The sequence below is a fragment of the Vigna unguiculata genome, chromosome 4 (genome assembly GCF_037176805.1).
Source record: "Vigna unguiculata cultivar grain cowpea cultivar isolate G323 ecotype 2 chromosome 4, ASM3717680v1, whole genome shotgun sequence".
Classification (NCBI taxonomy): Eukaryota; Viridiplantae; Streptophyta; class Magnoliopsida; order Fabales; family Fabaceae; genus Vigna; species Vigna unguiculata.
In genome coordinates, this window is record NC_140795.1 from 6,762,839 (window position 1) to 6,790,535 (window position 27,697).

Below are 27,697 nucleotides of genomic sequence, written 5' to 3' on the forward strand. Positions count from 1 at the left end.
AAGTCAAATGATTTTATATATTTTTTTTATGAAAATAAAATTATAAAATTATTGATTAAAAAAATTTTCCTTTTTAAATATGAATTTAGATGAAACACGAACTTAAATAAATGTTTAGTTTATATTTCTTCCTCTGAATTTGTAGAATGATCTATTGGACAAGTACTCCTATTTTTTCTCCTTTTATATCTTTTATTTAAGCATTTAAGTTGGAAGTGTAATTTTATTTTTGTTTATTAACACATTACCTTTTTATCTTTTACGCTACAATTTCTCTTTTCAGATAATTTATATTATGCTGAGTAGTTTTTTAAAAAAAATTCAATTGAAAATCAATGTTATTTCAGGGTACTGCTATTTTAATTAGTATTATTTTATCATAGCAACTCACAAATATTTTGTTCTTCCATTCTTATTTCTATTCCTTTATTCCTTCTTCATTTTCTACTTTTTCTTTAGTTATTGCTAAAGCCTAATTTTTCTATTTTTTTAATGTAATTTTTACAAAACTTGACTATGATGGAAAAAAATATATTATTAATACTAGGTGCTTAAATTTTTACTTTAGCATTACAAAATGCAAGTAATAATTTATGTTACATGAGTATAAATTTTATTGATAAGAGAATTCAAGTGCTTATGCCTTAAGATTATTTTCTTATTTATGGCCACCAAGATTTTAAACCATATATCTCTAAACTCAAAAAATAATAAAATAACTAAAAGATACAAATTCTTTTATTTGGAAGGATCTATTAATCACATAAAAACCTCCTATAAGATTGAATTTACTACATCTTCAACGCCTCCATTCGACCCAAAAATAATACCATACGTACATATTTTCTTTTATATGATATCAAATATTAATGTAAAATGTGTGAGACCTCTTTTTTTTCTATTTTACACTTTGTCCTAAGGAGGGGTTGGGTCTGGCCTTTTTGAGGGTCCAAGACCAGCCCACTTTGAACCCTCAAGACCCCCTCACAATACCTCACTCTTCATTTTGTCTCATTTTACAGAAAACAGTCCTCCTCCCTCCTCCAACTCTTGAGCAGCAGCTATACTAGGGCACAACTAGAGCGTTCCTCAGAGCTAGTCTAAAGTCCTCTTCAAGTAAGTAAAACGCTTGAGCTTTGTATTTGTTCCTTCCTTTTCTGCTTAGTAGTGTTGGTCCAACTTAGGGTTGCTCTAATAGTTTTTTTCGTGTACCCCGGATACGTTACAGCTTCTTAATCTATCGTGGTGCTGATGGTTCTAGCTTGGGGTTGACAAAACTGATGGTTTTCCCCTTACGCTCCTCAACTCGGCGATCCTCCAAGGCAACTGGTTGAACGTCCACTATTAGATCCTCTCTAACTTGCACTTTCTCAGCCTCCAACACGTGAGATAGGTCAAACACGTACTTCCACAACTGGGATACGTGAAACACTGGATGAAGATTAGCCAACTACAGAGGTAAAGCAATCTCGTAAGCCACAGGCCATATCCTTCTCAAGATTTGATACGAACCTAAGAACTTAGGAGAAAGCTTCCTTGAGCGGATAGCCCTTCCCACACCAATGGCTCAATTCACCCTCAAGAATACATGATCCTCAGCCGCGAACTCCAAGGGCCTCCTTCTTCAGTCTGCATATGTTTTTTGCCTACTCTGATAGTTTTTTCGTGTAACGTATCCAGGCAGTGGCGGAACTTGGAGAAAAAATTTAGGGGTGCCAAATTAAATTTGTTATATATAATTTTTTTTAGTTAGAAAAAAATTTTTTTCATTTTTTCTCCTCATTTCATCTGCTTAAAACAAACACATAATAGTAGAATTTAAAAAAATATGGCTATTATTTGTTATTATATCATGATACCAAACCATGATATCATTTTATATCAGTCCTTTGTACCTCATCAATTTGATTTTGTGGGTATTATCAAATTTGAATACGCTTTTCCTGGATCGCGTTCTAATGAATTTTTAAATTCATTATATATAATTCTATGAACTTTAGAGATTTGATTTTCATTGTCTTGAATTCTTGGTTCTCATGAAAAGTTTAGTTAAAATATATGCATTTTTTCATCTTTATCAAAAACCTCCTTCTTTAAAAAATATATTCTATTTTTTGTCCATGTTTCTATTTTCAATTTTACTTTTCAATAAATGACGTCTTTTTAAACTAAAACATATATTTTTATCATTTTTACCAATTATGCAATCGATTTGTTAAATTGGATTGTTACAACCATTTAATTTTTCTTTTAAATTACTCATAATATCCAATTACTAACTTTCTTATTTAAGTGACATAATTTTTATATTCTCTTTTTTATATCTACATCTCATAATTTCAATTTTACTCTTTATAATATAATTATTTTTAAATTTTTAAAATTTAACCGTTACTTTTACGGGTTTTCTATGAAATTGTGTATCTTCTCTACAATCATTTCACTTGATTTTATTTTTAAAGTTACAATTAAGGATGTCAACGGGGCGGGTAGGGTACGGGTAGTAGCTCCCCCGTACCCTACCCGCTGGATAAATATTTGCCCCGTACCCGTACCCATATCCGTTGGGTATCCGTTATGCGGGTACCCGTCTATTTTTTTCATATCCGCGGGTATCCACAGGTATTTACAAAATTATTTACAAAATAAATATTTAATCATAAATTTAAATAAAATAAAATAAAATACATTACTGTCATAAATTCTAAATAAAATTCAAACAAACTCAAGTCCATACAAGTTCAAATAATTATAAATATAAATTGACGTTCAATATAATGGAAATTCTTTAATTAGTGTTTTGATCAACAAGCCTACTTTCTCCGATTGATTTCTGCAAAATAATCAAATAATAAACCCCAACTGCCACATGTCAAGTATTCTTATTTTGATTTCATTATTTGACAACAAGCATACCATAAACGTCACTGTCTATATAGGGTTTGGTGTATATGCCCAATTTCAAAGAAGGGACAGAGAAGAATGTCAAGGGATGTACTTGGAAGAAGACAATGTACCAATACTTGAAGCTAGAAGAATGAAGAGAGAAGAAGATAAGATGTCCAGCTTAGAAAATATTAGATCATAAGGGTATTTACTATATATATATATGGGTTTTTTCTTTGAATTAAAGTTTAATGGGTACGGGTATCCACGGGTACGGATACTATGATATCCGTACCAGCCCCGTTAACATGCGGGTATAAAAAATATTCGTACCCGCAAGTAGCGGATATCCATTTTTAATATTTGTTTCCTACCTATCGCGGGTTTTATCCGCGGATACCCGCGGGTACAAATATTTTTGACATCCCTAGTTATAATATCATCATTAGGGATGTCAACGGGGCGGGTAGGGTACAAGTAGTATATCTCCCGTACCCTACCCGCTGGATAAATATTTGCCCCATACCCGTACCCATATCCGTCAAGTATCCATTATGCGGATAAATAAATAATAAACATCAACTGCCACATGCCAAGTATCAACCCAATACACCCCAACCCCTCGTCCCAAGTGTCCCCCCACTTCGCAAGGCAGGTTGTTGTCAGTGGGTATTGAACTCCCAACCTGACCTTTAACACCCTGGTGAACTAGAAGATGCTACCAGCTGTGTTGCAACGCAACTGGTAGCATCTTCTGGTTCACCAGGGTGTTAAAGGTCAAGTTGGGAGTTCGATACCCACTGACAACAACCTGCCTTGCGAAGTGGGGGGACACTTGGGGCGAGGGGTTGGGGTGTATTGGGCTGCAGACCTGACATGGCACTGGGGTCCGTTGTGGGTTTTATCCGCGGATACCCACGGGTACAGATTTTTTTGACATCCCTAATCATCATCTACTAATATAACATCATACATATTTCAAAAATGCATACACACAGACACGATCACGCATGTGTTTACCCTAGTATACATAAAGGGGATATCCCATTTTGTAGGTAACCACTTTGTTAAATTTAATTGGTCTTTTAAATTGATCATTTTTTAACTAAAATTTATCTTTAATAGAAAAAAAAATTATCTACAAAATAAATAAAAAATATTCATAATAATATTTAAAAAAATGTTATTACATGTGTTTTCTCTAGTATTAATAAAGAAAATTATTCATTTTGGTGTACACATTTATTTTCCATTTTTACACTTTAAATAACTGTTTTTTAAATTAAAATAATTATTTTATCTATTTTTTTAAATTGATCTTTTCTATTTGACCATTTTTGAAATTTAATTTTTTTTAAATTGAAATAATTATTTATAATAAAAATGTAAAATTCATTTCTATTTACTTTTATAATAAAAAAAAATAAGCACACATATACATAATACACACATTTGGTCACATCTTTGATAGGGACACAATTGGTCAATTTTAAACAAAATTGTGACTAAATTGAACAAAAATAACAAATATAGGAACCAAATTGAATATAGAACATTGACTTTAACATGTGGCACGCTACTGGGTTGACACGTGGACATTTGAAAAAAATTAAAAATTTTAAAAAATTAAAAATAAATTAAAAAAATCACGAAGTGACACGTGACAGTCACTGTTCATGGCTATTAATGATTGAAACGATGTTAGCAAAAAAAAAACCCAATTGAACAAAATTGACGAAAATTAGGACCTATTTGAACACAAAAACAAAATTATGACTTATTTGACAAAACTTGACGAAAATTGGATCTAAAAGATACGATTCTTACCAAATTGAATTTGATAAGGCGTAAAATGTTGCATCTATAACAATTTTTTTGCCTAGGGTGTCGTGATACCAAATAATCCTGAAATCATATTGTACCTTCCTGGACCAAGGACGTCGTTAGTTTGTTGAGGTATGTAAAAAAACTATTATATGAAGATGATCGACGCCTCCAAGGGACGCTAGTTGATGGTTCAAGATCTACAAGGATGTCTCCCTAGGACTGACACCCCCAAGGGAAGGGACACTAGTTGATGGTTCAAGATCTATAAAGATGTCTTCCTAGAACCAATACCCTTGTAGGAGGTTAAGATTAATGAAAGAATATTCTATAATATATAGGAGAATCTTGGTGAAAAATCTCATTCATATTTGATGAATATAAATAAAATTAGGAGATATTATTATTGTTATTTAGTAATTATCTTTTGATTAGATTATTTGAGAATATTTGATTATGTGTATCTGTAAAATTTATATCAGAACTTGCTTATAAATAAGAATGTTACTTCCACAATCAAGGGACACAATCATCTTTTTACCTAAACACATTAGCTAAGCTTAAAATAATTCTTTCTTTTTTTTTTCTTCGGTCTAGAGTTACTTCGTACCATTTAACCGGAAAACATATGTTGTTGCATTAAGCCATATATACAATAGAAATTAACCTATAGAGTTTATAGAATTTATTATGTATTTGAGAATCTTTTGTACCTGACGTTTTGTTGAAAACTCACATGTTAAAAAAAAGTTTGAATTTAGTCTTTTAAAAAATCATATGCATAATATTAAGTGTTGACAAAAAGTTTCAATTTTGTCTCTTAAAAAATCATGACCATTATCTATTTATTTTTCTCCTTTTCTTTAATATATCAACATATATCTTCTTGTTTATTTTTTCTATTCTTATTGATTCTGATATTTGATGAATTTGATTGGAAGATATGTGTACTGTATGTCCCATCGGCCTATCAGCTCTACTAATAAACCACATAGCATCGTTAAAAGACTATCGATCGAACGGCTGGTGAACAAACTGTAGGACCGTCGGCCAATCGACTCTACCATTAAATCACATAACATCGTTAAAAGAGTATCGGTCGAACGGCTGGTGAACAAACGGTTGGACCATCGGTCAAACGGTTAAACCAATAAGTCAAAAGCCACGTTCAGGCCCATCGATCCATCGGTAACACCTAATCGAGTGACTCTGATCCCTAATGGCACACAGGTCGATCGGACAACCACGAGCAACACCTAAACATAACAAAGGACAATCAATAGACCAACCGTCGGTTGATCAATCTCTTCAGACTTGCGTAGTCCTTTACATGCGTCCGTCGGTCGATCAGCCATACACGAGTCGTTCACGTTAAAAATAAGACACAACTAGTCCAGTCAAGCGGTCATCGGTCGAGCGGTCGAACAACCAGTCAATCGGGTTAATTAACGATAAACGAGTCAGTATTCTTGATTAAGGGGTCATTGGGCCGTAATTAAAGAACCTTAAGCACAGGCCCACACCGAAAACTATAAATAGGGCCCAAAGGTAGGTTGGTAAGGATCTTTAATTCGCATTTATTACAGCAGTTACACTGATACATCGATCGGCTCATTACTGACTTAAGCATCGGAGTCCTTTAGACAGGTACCCCGATCGTCATCCCAGCCGATCGAGCTAAGGAGTGGACCTTGTTGAAGTTGCAGCTATAGCGAAGAGTGGAGTAAGTTAAAGGAGGTTCTCTGAGTAGGCTCTTGGTCCCTACCCCGAAACATTTTGGCGCCCACTGTGGGGCCGAGTAGTCTTCTTTGAGACAGTATACCCTTATGATGACCACAAGAAACCGAAATAGCAACATGGACGGAGGAAGAATGACAGATGATCAAGCAGACACTAGGGAGATGATAAGGGCGATGTAGCAAAGGATGGATGAGATGCAAAGAAACTATGAAGTGCAGATGCAGATCTTGCGGGAGGAGAACGCCGCCCTAAGGCGAAAAGAAGAAGGAATCCCGTCGACGCCTACCGTACCTGACCCGCTCAGACTAAGTCGGGTGCAACAGCATCGAGATGCTGAACGGGTGGAGAGTCGCCCTCCACCAACAGGACAGGAACAATCACAGCCTGCTCGGGTCGAGAAGACGCAAGCGTCGAGAGGAAATCTGTCGCACACGATGGCTGAGAGCTCGGGAGCAAACGATGGGGGCCGCCCATCACGTTAACCGATCCCCGCGTCGGGATTCTCCCCATTCACCCCGTACATTCTGGAGACGCCGTTACCGGAGAAGTGGAAAATGCCGACATTCGACAAATACGACAGCACGACCAATCCCGACAATCACATGCGGGTCTTCATGCATCAGATGATGTTCCACGCAGTTAGTGACCCCATCTGGTGCCATGTTTTCTCGACTTCTCTGACGGGGGAGGCGTTGGAGTGGTTTTTCGAGCTGCCGGCCGGCAGTATTGATTCTTTTGCCACTCTGAAGGCAAGGTTTAGCACGCAGTTCGCGCCCCTGAAGCCGGCCATTCTGACGGTTGACAACCTGGTGAACATCCGGCAGGAAGATGGGGAATCGCCGAGGAGTTATCTTGATCGGTACAATCGGATGTCAGTCAAGATAAAGGATCTCAGCGACGAAATCGCTCGGCATCACTTCTCGTATGGGCTCTAGTCGGGAGTTTTCGCGGACAAGATAAGCCGCAAGAAGCCGAAGACGATGGAGGAGATGAGGGAACGAGCGGCCAAGTTCATACAGATGGAAGATATGCAGGAGTTCCGGGTGAAGAAGAGGGAGAAGGAGGATGCCGCAGTCCCGAAGCCGGCTGCACCTCGACCGAACAAACCCTTGGCCCGACCCAGCGAGAAGAAGCTGTCGAAGTTCACGACGTACACTCCCCTGGTCGTGCCTTGGGCTAGGATTCTGCAAGAAGCTTTCAGCGCCGACTCACTCCCCGCGGCCAGAAAGAAGCCCCCACCACCCGATGCCGATGGTAGTAAGCACTGTTAGTACCATCGGACGATCGGTCACACCACCGAAGAGTGCCACACGCTCCGCGATAAAATTGAAGAGCTCATTCGGCAGGGGCATCTGAAGAAGTATATTCGGCAAGATCGCCCTCCGCGAAGCCCGATGAGGAATAGAAGCCCCGTAAGGAGAGCCCCCCCGGCTCGGTGGGAGAAGCGGAGAGAGCCCGAACCCGAGAGGCGAAGGAGAGGACCGTCTCGGACACATCAGAGCCCAAGGAGGAGTCGCAGTCGGAGCCACGATAAACCCCTGAGGGGTTATATCAATACCATCTACGGAGGCTTCGCCGGAGGAGGATCGAGCTCAGCTGCTCGAAAGAGGCATGTTCGGGCGCTAAAATCGGTTCATCTAGTAGAGAAGAAGATTCGGTCGATGCCCCCTATCACGTTTACGGATGAGGACTTCAAGGCGCCCGACCCTGATCATGATGACCCAATGGTCATCTCGATCGAGGTAACCGAGTATGGGATCGAAAAGGTGCTAGTCGACCAGGGAAGCTCCGTCAACATCTTGTACTGGAAGACTTTCCGGAAGATGAACCTCTCTGAGGACCTGATCGTCTCCTATAACGAATAGATCGTCGGTTTCTCTGGCGAACGAGTCGACATAAGGGGCTACCTGGATCTTCGTACCAGGATCGGCTCGCGGAAGGACGACCGGGAGGTAAGGGTTAGATTCCTTTTAGTTGAAGCTAACACCTCCTACAATGTATTGCTAGGAAGACCCTGTCTGAACGCCTTCGGAGCGATCGTCTCCACTATGCACCTAGCCATGAAATTCCCGTCGGATAAGGGGACAATATGCACGGTGCATGCAGATCAGCAAATCGCCAGGCAGTGCTATGCCGCAGGATTGAGGATCACTTCTTATAGCCGTCCGCGGAAGCAGCACCGTTCGGAGGTAGCCATGACAGACTTGGACTCCCGAACTAACACAGAGGATCGGTTACAGCCAGAAGGAGAAACCAAGGATATCCCGATCGGGGAACACCCGAGACAAATCACGAAGATTGGGGGAGCACTGAAACCGGAAGAAGAAGAACTCCTAGGGGCGGTGATCTTAGAGAACAAAGATCTATTCGCATGGTCGAGCGCCGACATGCCAGGCGTCCACCCTGACGTCATGTCTCATAAGCTGGCCATCTTCCGGGAAGCCCGTCCGGTTGCTCAGAAGAAGAGGAAAATGGGAGAGGAGTGTAGGAGAACGGTCGAGGAGGAGGTCAGGAAGCTAGATGGAGCTGGTTTCATCAAAGAGATCAAGTATACTACGTGGCTGGCTAACGTAGTGATGGTGAAGAAGACGAGCGGAAAGTGGAGGATGTGCACAGACTTCACCGATCTCAACAAGGCCTGCCCGAAGGACGTATACCCTCTACCCAGCATCGATAGGCTGGTGGATGGAGCTTCGGGACACAACTTCTTGAGTTTCCTGGATGCATACTCAGGGTACAACCAAATCCCTATGTACGGTCCAGACAGATCCAAAACAGCGTTCATCACAGATCGAGCAAATTTCTGCTACGAGGTCATGCCGTTCGGTCTGAAGAACACGGGGGCCACCTATCAGAGGCTGATGGATTGGGTCTTCAGGGGGCAGATCGGTCGATCCATGGAGGTGTACGTAGACGACATGGTCGTGAAGTCGCAAACTATCGTAGACCACGCGCGCGACCTCAGGGAGGTCTTTCACCAAGTGCGCAAGTACAATATGCGTCTCAACCCCGAGAAATGTGTTTTTGGGGTGCCGGCCAGAAAATTCCTGGGATTCATGTTGACCGCCCGAGGCATAGAGGCTAACCCAGACAAGTGCGCCGCTATTGCCGAGATGAGAAGCCCCAAGAATCTGAAGGAGATCCAACGGTTGATAGGGCGGTTGACCTCTCTGGCACGTTTTTTACCCAAGCTCACGGAGAAGGTCAGACCGATTTTGAAGATCATGAAGAAGCAGACTGCGGATAAGTGGGACGATCAATGCGAGGCGACGTTTCGGCAGATAAAAGAGATGATCAGCAGCCCCCCAATAATGAGCCGACCGGTAGAAGGATTACCCCTGCAGTTATACCTGTCGGTGTTAGACGACACGATCAGCGCGACCTTAATACAAGAAATCCCGGAGCAACGGCCTGTTTATTTTATCAGTCGGGTGTTGCAGAGCGTAGAAACGAGGTATCAGTTAATAGAGAAGATAGCCTTGGCGCTATTGACAGCCGCACGCCGATTGCGTCAGTACTTCCAGAGTCACCAGGTGATCGTCCACACCGATCATCCCATAGCAAAAATACTCCGGAAGCCCGACCTGGCCGGTAGAATGATCGCCTGGTCAGTCGAGTTATCCGAGTTCGGGCTAAAGTACGAACCCAGGGGATCTGTCAAAGGACAACATTTAGCAGACTTTGCAGCCGAACTCCACGGATCGATCCCCTCGTCTGGGCAAACATGGATTCTATTTGTCGACGGATCATCGGACAAACGCAATGCTGGAGCGGGAATCGTCATTGAGGGGTCGAGCGGCTTCACGGTTGAGTACTCCCTACAGTTCAAATTTAAAGCCTCGAACAACCAAGCAGAATACGAAGCGCTGATCGCCGGGCTAAGGCTAGCAAAAGACCTAGGAGCGACGAGATTGAAGTGCAACACCGATTCGAAGCTCGTGGTCGGGCAGGTACAGGGTGAATATTAAGGATGACCTACTACTCCAGTACTATCACAAGGTGGTCGAAGCCATGAAGGAGTTCGAAGAAATACTATCCACCACATCCCCCGAGCGGAAAATACCAGAGCCGATAGGCTATCTAAGCTGGCGGAAGGAAAAGTGAAGGGCCAGTTGAAAACAATCATCAGGCAAACCCTGACGAGACTCTCAGCAGGGGAATGCGCTGCAGCAGACCGGTCGGCAGATTGGATAGGGGAGGTGCGAGGCGGGAGAAGAAGTGAGACCGACGGAGAGACGACGAGCACTCCGATTCGTGATCATCGGAGAAGATCTATACAAGAGGGTCTTCACAGCGCCGCTCCTCAAGTGCCTATCGGAAGAAGAATCCGAGTACGTCATGAACGAGGTCCACAATGGCGTTTGTGGAATGCACACCGGTTGGAGGACGATGAAAGCAAGGATACTCCGAGCGGGTTATTATTGGCCGACCATGGAACAGGACTGCGAAGTCATGATACGCAAATGCGAAAGATGCCAAGCCCATGGAAACGATGTTAAGAGGGCTCCAACCGAGTTGCATAGCCTGACAACCCCTTGGCCGTTCGCACAGTGGGAAATGGACATCGTCGGGCCTTTCCCTGTCGGCAGAGCGCAAAAGAAGTTCATACTCATCGCAGTGGACTATTTAACCAAGTGGGTCGAAGCAGAGGCCCTAGCTAACATCACCGCTCGGCAGGTCCATTCCTTCGTCTGGCGAAACATAGTATGCCGCTTCGGCCTTCCCCACACAATCATCACCGATAACGGCCATCAGTTTATCGACAAGAAGCTGAAGGACTTTTATAAGCAAGTGGGGATACGCCACGTGACCAGCTTGGTTGAGCATCCCCAGACCAATGGTCAGGCTGAGGCCATGAACAAGATCATAATTGCGGAGTTGAAGAAAAGGTTGGGAGAAGCCAAAGGAGCATGGGTGGACGAGCTGCCGCAGGTCCTTTGGGCCTATCGGTGCACCCCGCACGGGACGACGGGGGAGTCTCCCTTCAATCTGACGTACGAAACAGACGCTATGGTACCAGTTGAAGTGGGGGAGCCAACTCTTCGGCGGGACATGCAAGATCTCGAGATAAACTGTGGACGCCTGCGCGAGGAATTGGACTGGACGACCGAGCGTAGAGAGAGAGCGGCCGTGCGAGCTGAAGCATGCAAGAGGATGGTGGCAAGGAGGTATAACGCGAAGGTTAAACCAAAGAGCTTCATCCAAGGAGACTTAGTGTGGAGGAAGACGAATGAAGCGCGAAAAAAGTCAGCACAAGGAAAGTTAGCACCCAACTGGGAGGGCCTGTTCTGCGTGACCGAAAGCCTGCAGAACGGAGCCTATCGGCTGGAATACTTGAGCGGTAGAGAAATACCAAACACATGGAACGCGTCGCACCTAAAAATGTATTATAGTTGACTATGAATAAAATGAGCGCTTCACGCAACTTCACCTAACAAACTGAACGACGGGGCTCCCTATGGGACCGGAACAAAGCCTGACCGATCGAGGCGCGAACTTCCAAGAGGAAGTCCCGCTTTGTCAGCACCAATCTAAGCGATCTGATTAACCCCATGGGTACGTAAGTGATACGAGATGTCCAAACCGATCGAGGTGTGATACCTGCGATCTAAGCAATAAAAATTGAACGCGCAAACAAAGGTCCGACTGGTCCGATATTAGGCGTAGCTAATCAACAAAAATAACTTAAGTTAAACAACAACATAGCCGATCGTCAGCGAGGAATGATAAAAGAAAAGATAGCCGATCGTCATCGAGGAACGATAAAAGAAAAGATAGCCGATCGCCAGCGAGGAACGATAAAAGAAAATTTGCCGACCGCCAGCGTGGAACGATAAAAGAAATATGGCCGATCGCCAACGCAAAACAAGAAACAAAAGAAAATGCTTGATCGAGATAAAAGCGAGCAGGCAAAATAAATAAAAGGCGTCTAATATTTACATATAAGTGTTTGTCAAAAAATGGCCTAATAACCGATCGAACGCGATCAACCGAATGGTCGATCGGGTTCGATCGGTTATGTCAATACACAAGGAAATTTAAAATTAACAATCGGCAGGTGGATCATTCACCTCGTCCAGCCGCTCAAAGACCTTCTCAAGCTTCCCATCTACCACCCCCAGATGTACGTCGAACCGGTCGGGGGAACAGTTGTAGTAGAAGGCAGCCTGATCAATGGCACTCTGAAAACCTGCTTCATATTGAGCAAAAACTTGCTCATCAGCGACCCGCAGCTCCGCTTGATACTCCTTGGCCTTCTTTTGCCAACTGGTAGCCGATCTGGCGGTGGCCAGATGCTCCAACGACAAATCGTCAAAGCGCCGTTGAAGCTTGCAAAGTTCCTCAGTAGCCTCATTCGCCTTCGTTTGCTCCGCCTTCGCCCGATCGTCGGCAGCTTTCAGCAGACCGGCGCACTTGGCATGCTCAGCCTTTATGCCGTTGAGCCGGTCGAACTGGATCTTCAGGTCCGACGCTGAGGCCTTCACCTCTCGGAGCTCCACCTTCGCTACTGCGAGCTCTTTCTCCAGGCTCTCCATCCTACTCCGGTTAGGATGGGGAAACTTGGTGTAAATTGCAGCAAGCTTGAGGGTCAGTTCCCCGGTCGTTCGGAGAGCCTCCTCCTCGGACACGTCCTTCAACATTTCCTTGACGCGAGGCCCCAAGTGAAAGGAGACCTCCTCGTCGAGCCGAACTTCGTTGTCAAGGAGGGCGGTAGCCAGTGATCCAGAAGCTTCGGCCCTCTTGCTCCTCTTGGACGACCGGCCGGTGGGAGAGTCATCCCTTCTAGACTTTTTGCCTTTATCCACTACAACGCCAGCAGCGGCGGAACCGGGGGCCTTCACGACGAAGCAGGGCCTTGGGGCGACGCCTGAGGCGTCGGTCGGCGCAATGGTGGCAGGAGTAGGGGCTGTCGAAGGGGCAGCGGGGACGCTCTGGAGGGGGGCGACCTCCTCAGCAGCATCCTCTTCTCTTCGACGAGTCTTGGCGCGAGCCAAAAACTCAGCATTGGAGACTGTTGTCCGAGCCATGATATCTGCGAAACAATAACAAAACGAATAAGTTAATTGCAACCAATATGACGATCGAGAAGATCAGAACAACTAACCATAAACCGCCCTCGGCAAATCCGGGGAGCGGAGGCACTGGATCAGCGGCCGCGGGGGGATCTTGTCGGGTAGGGTCTTGAGGACGGCCAGGTCGACCCACTCGGCAGGAGTCAACCGCTCTTCGGCCCAAGGATCGGTAGCAGGAGGAAACGCCGTCCAGTACAAGGGGAACTTCGGCCAATTCTCCTCATCAAAAATGTACTTCCTTCCTTTACCGGGAATTGCGACCTTAAAAAAGCCGGTCTTGAAACCCTTGTAGGAAGCAAGGTAAAGGGTGAGCAAGCACTTGTTCGCCCCAAGAAAAGAAACCCAACCTTTCGATGTCGTCGGTCGAGTCTTGTAGAAGTGAAGGAACAAGGGCATGGTTGCTGTCAGACCGGCCGCTCGGCATAGAACGTCGAACGCTTGCATCGACGCCCAGGCGTTCGGGTGTATTTGGGTCGACGCACATTGAATATGACGAAGGACTGCCATTTGCCATTCGGCAAACGGCACAGTCAAACCCAAGTCGTGGAAGAGGCAAGCGTAGACGTAGAAGAACTCTAGCCTCGTCGCTCCCTTCCCGTGGCAAACCCTCTCGTTGCTGGCACACACCTTAACCCGAAGGAGCCCGTCCTCCACTTCGTCGCCAAAGATTTTGGTTCGCTCGACCAGATCACCAAGGTCATTGCCCCACTGGAACCTCGTCGCATGCGTGCGCGGCTCATAAGGGGCCCAATCGTACCCCTGTATCTCTGGCAGATTAGCTTGTTCCCCCTCGTCGCGAACGTCAATACTTATAACGTCCCCACTCTTGTCTGAAGCCACGACCTGATCCAACGCCTCGGCAACCGGTTGCTCGGCTTCCGGGCTGCCGCTGAGCATGATGGGATAATCCGTTGAGCTTGATACTCCCCCAAGCGAAGTCCCCAAGTCAGAAGAGCTGAACAAGGCGGAGATCGACCCGGCGCCCCCAGACGTCCCGACCGCCCCACCCAACAAACCATCTGAACTCGATGCACCGGAGGACATATTTTTTTTACCTGCAAATAGAAGAATTCGATCGGAGGCTCGGCTAGAAAGAGAGAGGAAAGCGTGAAAATAACAACAGTCACACAGACCTATTTATAGGGGGACCCTACGACACGTGGCAGCCTCAGAACCATACGATCACGCGCAGATCAGCGGCCCATACTTCGCGACGCTTCAAATCATAACTGTCAGGCACAATCTACGACGCAAGATAATCGTTGAGAGACGTTGTCGGTCAATCGGCTCTACGGTCCTGGTAAACCTCCTCGCTTCATTTCCATCGCTCGAGGCTGGGGGGGCTTGTGTACTGTATGTCCCATCGGCCTATCGGCTCTACCAATAAACCACATAGCATCGTTAAAATACTATCAGTCGAACGGCTGGTGAACAAACTGTAGGACTGTCGGCCAATCGGCTCTACCATTAAATCACATAACATCGTTAAAAGAGTATCGGTCGAACGGCTGGTGAACAAACGGTTGGACCATCGGGCAAACGGTTAAACCAATAAGTCAAAAGCCACGTTCAGGCCCATCGATCCATCGGTAACACCTAATCGAGTGACTCTGATCCCTAATGGCACACAGGTCGATCGGACAACCACGAGCAGCACCTAAACATAACAAAGGAAAATCAATAGACCAACCGTCGGTTGATCAATCTCTTCAGACTTGCGTAGTCCTTTACATGCGTCCGTCGGTCGATCAGCCATACACGAGTCGTTCACGTTAAAAATAAGACACAACTAGTCCAGTCAAGCGGCCATCGGTCGAGCAGTCGAACAACCAGTCAATCGGGTTAATTAACGATAAACGAGTCAGTAATCTTGATTAAGGGGTCATTGGGCCGTAATTAAGGAACCTTAAGCACAAGCCCACACCGAAAACTATAAATAGGGCCCAAAGGTAGGTTGGTAAGGATCTTTAATTCGCATTTATTACAGCAGTTACACTGATACACCGATCGGCTCATTACTGACTTAAGCATCGGAGTCCTTTAGACAGGTACCCCCGATCGTCATCCCAACCGATCGAGCTAAGGAGTGGACCTTGTTGAAGTTGCAGCTATAGCGAAGAGTGGAGTAAGTTAGAGGAGGTTCTCTGAGTATGCTCTTGGTCCCTACCCCGAAACAATATGTAACAACCTAAGGTATAATAACCTCTTGTGTACTTTTCTTTTTCTTTTTCTCATAGCATTTGTCACTTACTTAATCTTTGATTCTTGCATCATGTATGCATGATGTACCGATAAGAACTTTGAAAGTGATAATATATATATATATATATATATATATATATATATATATATATATATATATATGAATATTAGTAATTATGTTTGGAGCCAAGTGATAGTAGTTATGAGTGAAATGAATTCTATATAAAAATAAATAAATCTAGAAAATTCAGCTTTGAAAAAAAATACGCATATAGATATAGATATATAAAAACAATTAAGCTTGTAAGCTAACAAAAAGTCAGATTTGAAGAAATAAACAAATTAGCAAAATGGTTGTTTAGTATGAACCTTTAACTTATTCGAGCCATTTTTCAATCGAATTGGACGCTTAAAGTTTTTTTATTTTCATGTATAAAAAAGCAATTTTGTTCGTATATAAGTCAATTCATTTTAATATTATTTAAACTCAATCTTTATTTAGTAAAATTTATTCATGAAAAAAATCCTTTTTAACTAACTTTTCAGATGATGCAATTTAATTAGAGTTAAATACACTTTTCGTTCTTAAATTATTTTTAAAAATATTTTTTTGTCTTTAAATTAAATTGTATATCTCTTTTGTTGGTGTATGGCCGGGTAAATCCCGGTCCAATGACACAGAAATGGCTGGGATCACCCCAGCCCAAGTATGGGGCACTCTCGCTGTGGCCTAGTCATTGGAGTACCTACTTTTCACTTTTTTTCCAACACAACAAAGAGGATCCAATAAGTGTGATGATAGGGTATATCCCGCCCCCTTTTGACTATGTACATCCCGGCCCAATGATGTGACAGATGGAAAATGGGATTATGGCACAGAGGTACAGAGAAACAACGCGCAATCTCAACCAAAAAGGAAAGAGTTTATATTTGGAGGAGTACATACGAACAAATAGGAAAAAGTTAATATTTGGAGAAGTACAGACGGGCAAACCCCAAAAAGGAAAGAGTTGATATTTGGAGAAGTACAAACAGGCAAACCCAAAAAAGGAAAGAGTTGATATTTGGAGAAGTACATACAGGCAAACCCCGAGAAGGAAAAAATTGATATTTGGAGAAGTACAGACGGACAAATCCCAAAAAGGAAAGAGTTGATATTTGGAGAAGTACAGACGGACAAATCTCAAAAATGAAAGAGTCGATCTTTGAGAAAGATATAACATACAATCTCAGTCAAAAAGAAAAGAACCGACGCGTATAAACTTAGTCAAAAAGGGAAGAGTGGATCCTCGAATACAAACGGCCCGCAAATAATAATAGCAGGTCCGTCAAGAGAGTAGTATAAATTAAGACCTAGTGAACACGTAAAAGGATGCTTTTCTCACTTTACTAATTACACCTCATATCAAATCACTATTTGACTTGAGCGTTGGAGTGCCTGCAGGTACCCCGCCCTTGGAGTGCAGACGACAGGGAGACCCAGGAGGAGTCCGAAGAGGAACAGAAAGAAGTTCGATACAGAAGGTTCTTGAGATCATCTGATTTTACACTAAAATAGTATCGATCATGTACATCTATCATTTTTATAATTTATAAATATAATGTTACGCATAATCACCGTGAAAGTTATATTAGTCCTCGAAGTCTATTTGTCACTTAAAAAACAATTTTTGTTTGTTATAAAGATATTTTACGTTAGTTTCATAAATTATAGAAATAAAATAAATATATAATTTGGTTTAAGTACGAAATATAATTTTTTAAAATAATTTAGATACGAAAAAAAAACCCAGTATTGTTTTTAAATTTAAAACATAAATAAAATATGAAATATATAAATAATATCATAAAGCATAATTTAGTAAAAGCACTTGCATTTTAAAATATTATTTTGTTTCATGTCAATAAAAAACTTATATCTAATATTACGACTTCTAATTTTGTAATTGAAGTCGTGATTTATAAACAACTTGATTTAAATAAATAGTAATCTTAAATTACTTTAAAAAAGATAAATATCTAGTGGTCGAATTTGGATAAAATTTTAAGGGGGTCAAGATATATTTTTTATTTATAAATTATTTTTTCTAATTAAAAAAAAAAATCATTTTCTCTCATCATTTTCTTTACTCAAAACAAACAAATGTATCTTCAATAATTGAACTAGAACTAAAGTTTAATACAATATCTCTTTCAATATAGATTAACATGCTACTTGGTAAGAATTCAATTTCCATCTTATTTCTCAATCTATTCTTATTTATTTTCATTATAGAAAAATATCTTTCAGTTATAGTAGCTATAGAAACGGGAAGAGTCATGATATGGATCACATTTTATATAATTCCTTTGTACTTCGTCAATTTGATTTGGTAGGTATTGTCAAATTTGAGGACGCTTCCCTGAATCATGAATCACGTTCTAAAATTTTCAAATTCATTATATGTAACTCTAGGAATTTTAGAGAGTTATTTTTCATTTTCTTTAATTCTTGGATTCTCATGAAGTTTCTTAAGTTTAATTGACGTAGATACATTTTTTTTTATCATCATCACAAGTGTTCCTCTAGAAAAAATAATCAATCTTTTTACTCCTTATCATAATTTTTCTAATATGAATTTGTCACTTCTCACCTATTTAGGAAAAGAAAAGATTATGAATACCCCGAACTAAATCTCAAAATCAAAACTCAATATTTTAAGAAAACTAACAACTTTTGAATGATTAACTTTCCTTACCTTAGAGTAGATTCTTAATATTGTTCTTCCCTTATACAACTTCAAAGCCTAAAATAACTTTATCTACACAAAGAAGAGTTCGATCAATAATTAGGTCATGATTTTATTATCTATAACAACTAGAGATTTGTATATAATGTAGAAAAGTCACATACAAAAGAAAAACATATTGCTTCGAACAAAAAAGGAGTAAAAAATCAACCTACTAAAATGAAAAAATTATTTAGTCCAAAATGTTCCTTAACTCCTTAATTTCGCCTTGGTGCAATTTGATTTAGAAAATGATGAGAGACTAAGGGTAAAAATTGAGATAGAAAGAAGAAGTGAAAAAGAGAAGTACAAAAAAAAAACCAAATAAAAGAGAACAAAAAGTAACATAAGAGAAAAAAACGTAATTTTCACATTTTTATTTTTTTAAACTAAATTAATGTAAATAATAAAATAATATATAAAAAAAATTAAAATATTTTTAAAATATATATAAATTAAAAAAAAAAGGTTTGGGGAGTCGAGGCTCCCCTCGGTCCTTCAAAGGACCGTCCTTGCATTTGGTTGTTATAGTTTAACAATTTTTATCCTTTTAGTTCTTAAATTTAAAAGGCATTTTTTTTTCGTTCCGATACATGAATTTTCTTTAGTCCGTCCGTGACTTTAAATAGTAAAACTAAAAGAAATTTGCACAACAGTGATCAGCACAAAGCCACATGTCCAATGCCACATTGTTGGTTGTCTTGCGATTCAACGGTTGAGGTTTAAAGTCATGGCTCATTGATGTGGCAATTTCTCTAGAGTGATATTAGTGGGTCAACAATCGATCGACACCAGGCTGCATGGCCTAATAGAGCAGGTCCATGACCACATTTGCTTTGTCAACAACAAATTGAAAATCACACTGAGGCCCTTCTTGGATGCTTTTATTCTCCTTGAAAGCAAACCATCCACTTCCTAAACAAGTGTGGTGGTACAACGTCGAGCTTGGCAACACCGACCATGACTTCCATTCTCATCCAACAATTAGGGGACAAAGTCATGATCGAGTGATATGTGACCGCACGACCTCGTCGATTGGGCGGCAAAGCTAGTAATCATATGGATCTGTGTAATTAAGGTAAATCAAGCTAGTAATCAAAGTTTAAAAAGCAATTAGGCCTCAATTAATTAAACCCTAATCTAAGTCCATATAAAAAACTATAAATAGAGCTCCAAGGTAAGTTAGTAAGAAATTTTACTTTGCATTTATTACAACATTAATTGAAAAAACCAAATGAGCATTCTGGAGCATGAGAAAACGACACCAAACAGAGAGACCTGAAGCAAAGAAGAGACAAACAAGTCAAGTGTTTAAGTGGACGCCTAACCCTTATATCCAAAGCAGATATTAAAATTATATATATATATATATATATATATATATATATATATATAAGAACTAAAATAAATTTAAAATACATATGTAGAAATAAAAATGAATAATTTTTAAATATTGAAATAAAAAATAATATTCAAACAAGGAACTAAATTAGTAATTACATAAAGTGAATAACAAAAACAAAACCGTGTTTTAAAACCTAACTTCCTTTTATTATATAACTTATTTCAAATCTATCTATTTTTTTTTTTAAAAAAACAGCCTAATAATATATATTAAAGAAACTACTTGTCATGTATTTTCAATGGTCAAATTCAGCAATTAGTGTCCGTTTTAATAGATTTAGTGTCCCTTTTAATAGGTTATTGAATCATGGTTACTTCTTTGACATGCCTGTTGTGCTTAGAAAAATTCATACCTGGAATAAAATATTGTGGAAAACTATGATTTTAAAAATCTTGAAGTGACATGACGAAGAAAATGGATTCCACCATGGAGTCTTGTGAAGAACAACAAGTGGGTAAAGTCCATATTTGAATAGAACATTCAATTATTGTAATGTTTTTTATTAGTGCCACCATCACTAGAGTACAACACTGTCCAAATGATATCCACCCTTCACTTAGGCATCACAAGATAAGTAATATTAGAAGACAAAAGGATGATGTTATAGATGTTACCACACTATTATTTACAATCTAAAAATAATATCTCATAGTATTAATTCTTAATGATAAATTTTGTTAAAACGTATCACTTACCATCAACCTAATGTAATGTTTTTGACAAAAAATAACAGGATATAATTAATCAAATGGACAAATTGCGCTATTGTTTAGAATGATTATGAATCACATCGCCATGCATGAGTGATGTAAAAAAAACATCTGCATGAAAGGAACGTAACATGTTACTGTTCTTTAAAATAATATTTTATATGATTAGAAAATTATAAAAAAAATGAGATAATTTGACTAATACATGTTTGAGGTTGGAATTTATCTTTAATTCAGGAGGCCTTGTAACAAATAACAACTTCACTTTCACGTAATTAATAAAAGAATCAATATTTATGATTTTTTTTTAATTTTCGTTTTGATAATTTTCAATGATATTTTTAATTTTCTAATGAAACTGACTAGCAAAGATCCAAAAGAAATTCTAGAAAGAAAGGATTATTCTTTAAGCATGTGAACAAAAGCTTAGTAATTGTATAGACAAGACAAAGCACTAAGCTGAAATTATCGTACCCTAATCTTTGTTTTGTTTTCCCTTTCTTTCAAGTAAGGTTTGTAAAACATTTTCAATCTTGTATAACCAAAACCGTGGAACTTTGTGTATCAAAGTTGAAGTGGTCAAAAAGAGATAACTGCAACGAAGGCAAGAATCATATTTCGCCACACAGTAGTCGTCGCAATCGTCTTCCACTGGCAACACTATCTCCCGTGCTTCCTAGCAACTACCCCGAGCCACCATCAATCACCATAATATGTACGAAGTCTTCATAGTTTCACTGACTTTTTGTTCAGTTTTCTTTTCTCACTGCAAACCATGACCATCTTCCCTTTCCCCTTCTCCTTAACACTCTTCTTCTTCCTCCTTCTACACTTCACCACACACCTCCAAGCCTACACCCCCGAGGAAGTTTTCACCATCAATTGCGGCACCACCGGAAACTCCTCTGACGGTCAAAGAACGTGGATCGGCGACGCAGACACAAAGTACTTATCTTCCCAACATGCCACCGTTTCAGACAAGGCTACAACACAGTCTCCTCCCACCAATCAAATACCCTTCTCCACCGCACGCTTGTCCCGTTCCCAATTCAATTACTCCTTTCCAGTCTCCGCAGGCACCAAATTCGTTCGTCTCTTCTTCTACCCTGCAGACTACCCTTCCTTTCCCCGCATCCAAGCATCCTTCACCGTTAAATCCAACCAATTTACTCTCCTCAACGATTTCAACGCCTCTCTCAACGCCGACGCTCAAGCCACCGACACTATTTTCAAAGAATACGTGGTCAACGTCAACGACGGTGAGAGGCTTATCCTCACCTTCACTCCCTCGCATCCAAACTCCTACGCTTTCATCAATGGAATCGAGGTGCTTTCCATGCCGACCGATTTATATTACACAGTAAATGACACAGGCTTCACGTTCATCGACAGTAACACGCTGTACAGCCTTGGAACCAGCTTTGCTCTTCAGACTGAGTATAGAATCAAAGCCGGAGGACAAGAAATCCCACCACAAAACGACACCGGTTTGTTCAGGGATTGGGCTGACGAACAAGGCTATTTTATCAAACACAATCCAAGGAATGATGATCTACCAGCTGACTTGGATGGGAAAATGAACATAACAGTGAATCCCGATTACTTGGCACCAAAGGAACTGTTCAGAACAGCGCGTAGCATGGGCACAAACGCCACTCTGAACAAAATGAGCAACCTCACTTGGGAGTTCCCCGTTGATGCTGGCTTCATTTACGTTCTCAGGCTCCACTTCTGCGAGCTTGATCCCAATATTAATGACATCGGTAACAGGCAGTTCCACATTTACATAGCAAGCATGTTGGCTGACGACCGTGCAGATGTAATGAAATGGAGCCAGAAACAAAAGGGTCTCGCTGTGCATAAAAACTATGCCATTTTTATTCCGAAGAACGGTGCTCAGAAAAAGTTTAATCTCTCGCTTCAAATGCAGCCTTACGGAAGCAATGTGGATTCGAAATACGCAGACGCCTTCCTGAACGGTCTTGAGATCTTCAAAATCAGTGAAGCCGGCTCGAACAACCTAGCCGGTCCCAACCCGGACCCGGTTCAGACTCCACAGAACAACATTCCCATTCAAAAAGGAAAGACCAGGAGCGGAAGCTCAACGGCGATTATTGGAGCCATAGCAGGGGTGGTGTCTGGCTTCGTTTTGATCTTGATAATCGTTTTCCTTGTCGTGTTTTTCCGACGCAAGAGAACCACAAAGCCAAAAGATTACAACAAGTCAAAGTCTTCCGCGACTTCCAAGTGGGGTCCACTGTCCTTCACAACGACCAAGTCAACCAACACGAACTCCTCTCTACCGTCCGATCTCTGCCGCCACTTCTCCCTGGTGGAGATCAAAGCCGCCACCAACAACTTCGACGACGTCTTCATCGTCGGCGCCGGGGGATTCGGCCACGTGTACAAGGGCTACATCGACGGCGGTTCCACCCCGGTGGCCATCAAGCGCCTCAAACCGGGTTCACAGCAGGGCGCGCACGAGTTCATGAATGAGATCGAGATGCTCTCGCAGCTCCGCCATCTTCATCTCGTGTCCCTAATCGGATACTGCAACGAGATGAACGAGATGATCCTCATCTACGACTTCATGGCACGTGGCACCCTACGCGACCATCTCTACAACACGGACAACCCCGCTATCCCGTGGAAGGAGCGCCTGAAGATCTGCATCGGCGCCGCACGTGGGCTGCACTATCTCCACACCGGCGCGAAGCACACGATCATCCACCGCGACGTGAAAACCACGAACATCTTGTTGGATGATAAGTGGGTGGCCAAGGTTTCAGACTTCGGGCTTTCCCGAATTGGGCCCACGGGCATGTCAAAGGCCCATGTGAGCACCGTGGTGAAGGGCAGCATTGGGTATCTAGACCCAGAGTATTACAAACGACAGCAATTGACGGAAAAGTCTGACGTGTACTCGTTCGGCGTGGTGTTGTTTGAGTTACTCTGCGCTCGTCCGCCTCTGATCCGCACCGCGGAGAAGAAACAGGTGTCACTGGCTGATTGGGCGAGATACTGTTACCAAAACGGGACCATTGCGCAGATTGTGGACCCCACATTGAAGGGTCGGATCGCACCAGAGTGCTTGAGGAAGTTCTGCGAGATTGGGGTGAGTTGTTTGTTGGACGATGGAACGCAGAGGCCGTCGATGAACGACGTCGTTTGGATGCTGGAGTTTGCGTTGCAGTTGCAAGAGAGCGCGGAACAGCGCGATAATGATAACGTGGTTGGTGGTGAGCCGGGTAATGAACGAAGAGAGGAAGGTAACGAAGATTTGTTTAGTAGTGGAACAAGTGTGGGTCAGGTTTCGGATTTTAACAAGAGTAGTGGAACGAGTGTGGTGAGTGTGAGTACCAGCAGCGAGGAGCTTAGTAGCAGCTATAAAGAGAGTGATAGATTAATGTCTGGGACGGTTTTCTCTGAAATTGTTGACCCAAAACCACGTTGAGGGAATCGAGTAGATGAGAACACCTTCTACTACTGCTGCTAAAGCTCAAAATTAATGTGTTTAGTTTCATATTTCTGATGTTGCGGTGTCTCTGTACAGAATCAAGTTGCTCCTATCTCTTGTGAATGAAGACAGGTTGCAAAGTAAGCCAATTTCAAGATTACGTGTTTAATTATTGTAACAATTTTTCTCTCCGATGATTTATGTTAATTTCAACATTTTTGTTATCAGCCTGTTAAGTAAAAAATGAAGTAAAACATGACTCCATGGCTTTTTGGTACTATAATGTAGTTTGTTCGCTGGTTTTTGTAGCTAGTGTGTTTTATTTTTTGGTTTGGGATGATATTTTTTCGAATGATGACGACGGGTATAAAAAGATTTGAATGCGTAATTTGGAACTGCGCACCATGAATTGCTGAAAATTACGGATAATTTTATGGGGTTGGAGTCATGTTGCACCCAATTTCGTTATCTTTCTGTAGTTTTGTTGAGTAGGAAAATGTTTCTGATCTGACAGAAACAAGTATCATAATTTCACCTGCACCTTTAAACTATACCTAAGCAGTTTTTAGTTATGAAACACGAATCGAACGTAATGGTAATACTGTGTCTGCATAAAATAGTATTTGTATGATCATATTGTAACCAGGAAGCATGGGACAAAAGCAAGCAGTTACATTTAAAAAAGATTCAACATTTCAAGAAGCTTGTTGCGAAGCTTTCTATATATACTAGTTAGATTCTGCTTTAAGAAAGGGAGATTAAACATTTCTTAATGCATTAAGGATTGTGAACTGTAAAAAATGTTTATTTGTAAAGTGATTCTAACATGTATATAAAAGAAGGGGAAGAACACAGTTATTCAAAATAAAGTATCATTATCTGGGATCAACAAACATGATTCTACATTCATCCTTATTCATTATACAAATATACAATACTTGTTTTTTATTTTCTTTTTTTGTCTTATTGTTGCAATTTATTATTAGAATTAATTCTGGTGTAACTTTTTTGTTATTCCTTTTAGTCATCTGTTATCCATTTATGGTAGAGGTTTTTGGCTATAAGTCTTACATTGTCTTTGCGGTTTTCTTTTATGGTATGAGAGCTCATCATTGTAGCTCTGTCTATTCCTCTTTTCAAAATGTCTGATGATTTCCACACCATAACCCTCCTCATGTCACACCAACACATGACCCCTATCTTGATTTCTGTAGTCCAATTATATTGACATTTATACTACCTTGTCATCAGTCCACTTGTTCTATGTGCAAAGATAAGTCTTTATTGCATAACTTCCACATTTGTGACCTTCACTTTTGTTGTAGTATAACTAGTATGCAACTTCTATCTCTCCATCTCTTTAGAAATAACTTCTTTTATTCTTTTTGTGACTTTATTTAACTCAACCTTACTCCTCTTTCTCAATATATCCACTAAGTAGAATTCGTTAACTTTTGAAAACTTAGTAGAAAATAAAGATTCTTTTGATATAAATACTTGTTTTATCACTCTTTTGAGACTCTTTATGTCCATTGTCATTCTTCTCTTTCTTATCACTTATTACATATTTTATAATAATTATAGTTTTCCACGTGATAAATAATCTCCAAAAAGTTATCATGTTAGATCACTAGGAATCTCACATTAAATATTAATAACTTGTATTTAGTTTTTATTAACCAATTTATCATTTAATTCTCACTCATGTTTTTCACATGTAAACTTAAACTATGTAAGCATTGACACATTTTCTTTGCGAAAACTTTCTCTTGTCTTTTGGATCAAGTTCCTCTTCTTTTTGGGAGTTTGCCAACCTGTTTGTTTATTATCAATGGTTCTCTCTTCATTCTTTTTTTCAATATTGTTCTACTACACCTTACTGAAAGCTGCTAAATTGCTTGACTTTAATAGCAAATGGTTTAACCTAATATTGCGACTAGAAGAAGGACTAGCCTTCTATAGAGTTTGTCAAATAGTCTTTTCCTTCCGCTCAGGAAGGACAAGCCTTAATAGATAGGCTAGGTATTATTATAAATTTTATGAACTTTTAACTTCTAAGGTTTATAGGATTGACCTTTCCACCAAAATAACAAACTACTTAAAAGTGGCTAGAAAGAGTAATAAAAACTTATTCTACTTACTAGAAAAAAAAAGTCAAAATGTATGACTTAATTAGAATTTCAAAATTTGGCATATTTTCTTTTCAACGTGTTTATGTTTCTTGTTGTTAGACATTTGTGGAATCAAGAACCTCTCCCCCAACCCTTTTGGATGTAGTTATAATCAACATGTTAAAAAGCCATAGAGAATGCTACATTGTTTGTGCATTCTTATCAAATAATGTCTCAGAAGAAGAGATTAATTGGTCTTATAAGGTTTATGTACATTTGAACAATCGTTACAAAGAAGACTCTATAGTTGTTATTATCAAGTCAAAGCACATCTTTTTCTTCGAGCTCAATACAAATTTCTCTTGAAAAATGATATAATGACTACTCATTTTTTACAACTTCTCTTACTCCATGACATGGCTGTGACTTAGGATATTTTTTATCATATTTTTTTCCACGCTAGCATTAAGGAAATAAAATTAAGAATGGACGTTTTTTGTTGAATTTAAGAAGGCGCTAGGTTTTATTCTTTCTCGTCCCCCAAATCAAGACAGAGAAGACATGTTTTTATGCTTCTCTTTTGCAATCAACTTCTCCCTTCTTTGCATTCACCCAAACAGAACACAAAAAACCCAACCATGACTTGCATCATCCTTTTCACAAATTGAATCCTCCATCACGACCAAATGGTTATTACTCCTTCGATGGATGGTGGTGGCAATCTAGGGTTTTGATGTTGATGGTGAACGACAAACCTTGGGTCTCATTGTCGCTTGCCTCCAGTCGATTGGAGTTACCATCATTGGTACGATTCATCACGAAGGTCGTCACAAAGGTCGTTATTGGAGTCATAGCGTCTCCCACCTCCTTGTCGTTCTTCGCACGAGGCCAAACAACACCAACACCAAGACCTGCAATTGGGCACATTGTTATCGTTCAAGGTCATAGTTAGCGTCATTGCTCATCGTCGAGGCTGACATAACCTTTTCATGCTTTGATTCATTGTTTTAGAAGTACACCATTGAATCTTCATACATCTCATCTCTAGTTTGTTAGCTAGTAATATTTTTCATAAACAAAAAATTTACAGTACTTTCGTTTTACAACTTTTGCTCTTACAACTTTTTGTCATTATGTTGGATAATTTAGTTGCTTTATATGATTTGGGTGGAGATATGACATTTTCTTAGTTTTGGGGTTTCGTTTGTTTGGGATTAAAGTTTATTTCTTGATTTTGATTTTCTTCCCTTTGAAATTGCATTATTTATCATGATAAGGATGACAAAATGCTTACTATTCCCAAAACTTGTAGAACAACTAGGGTTTCAATCACGCTAAAGGAGTGAAATGTTTTGGTTTTAAGTTTAGTATGCATAATGTAGTTCACAGGTTTCAAGTTGCTGCTTCACCATGTGAAACCCAACTAATCTAGTGTGGTCTTTGATCTCAAGCTGATATGAGTGATCCCGAAGCATTCCCTTTGTATTATTTGTGAACAAGGTCAATGTAGACGGTGGAAAC

General features: G+C 40.6%; 1 pseudogene; it reads left to right on the top strand.

Moving 5' to 3' along the window:
* The first annotated feature begins 21,071 nt into the window (after positions 1-21,071).
* On the top strand, positions 21,072-24,289 carry LOC114181678 (receptor-like protein kinase FERONIA pseudogene; annotated as a pseudogene).
* The last annotated feature ends 3,408 nt before the right edge of the window (positions 24,290-27,697 follow it).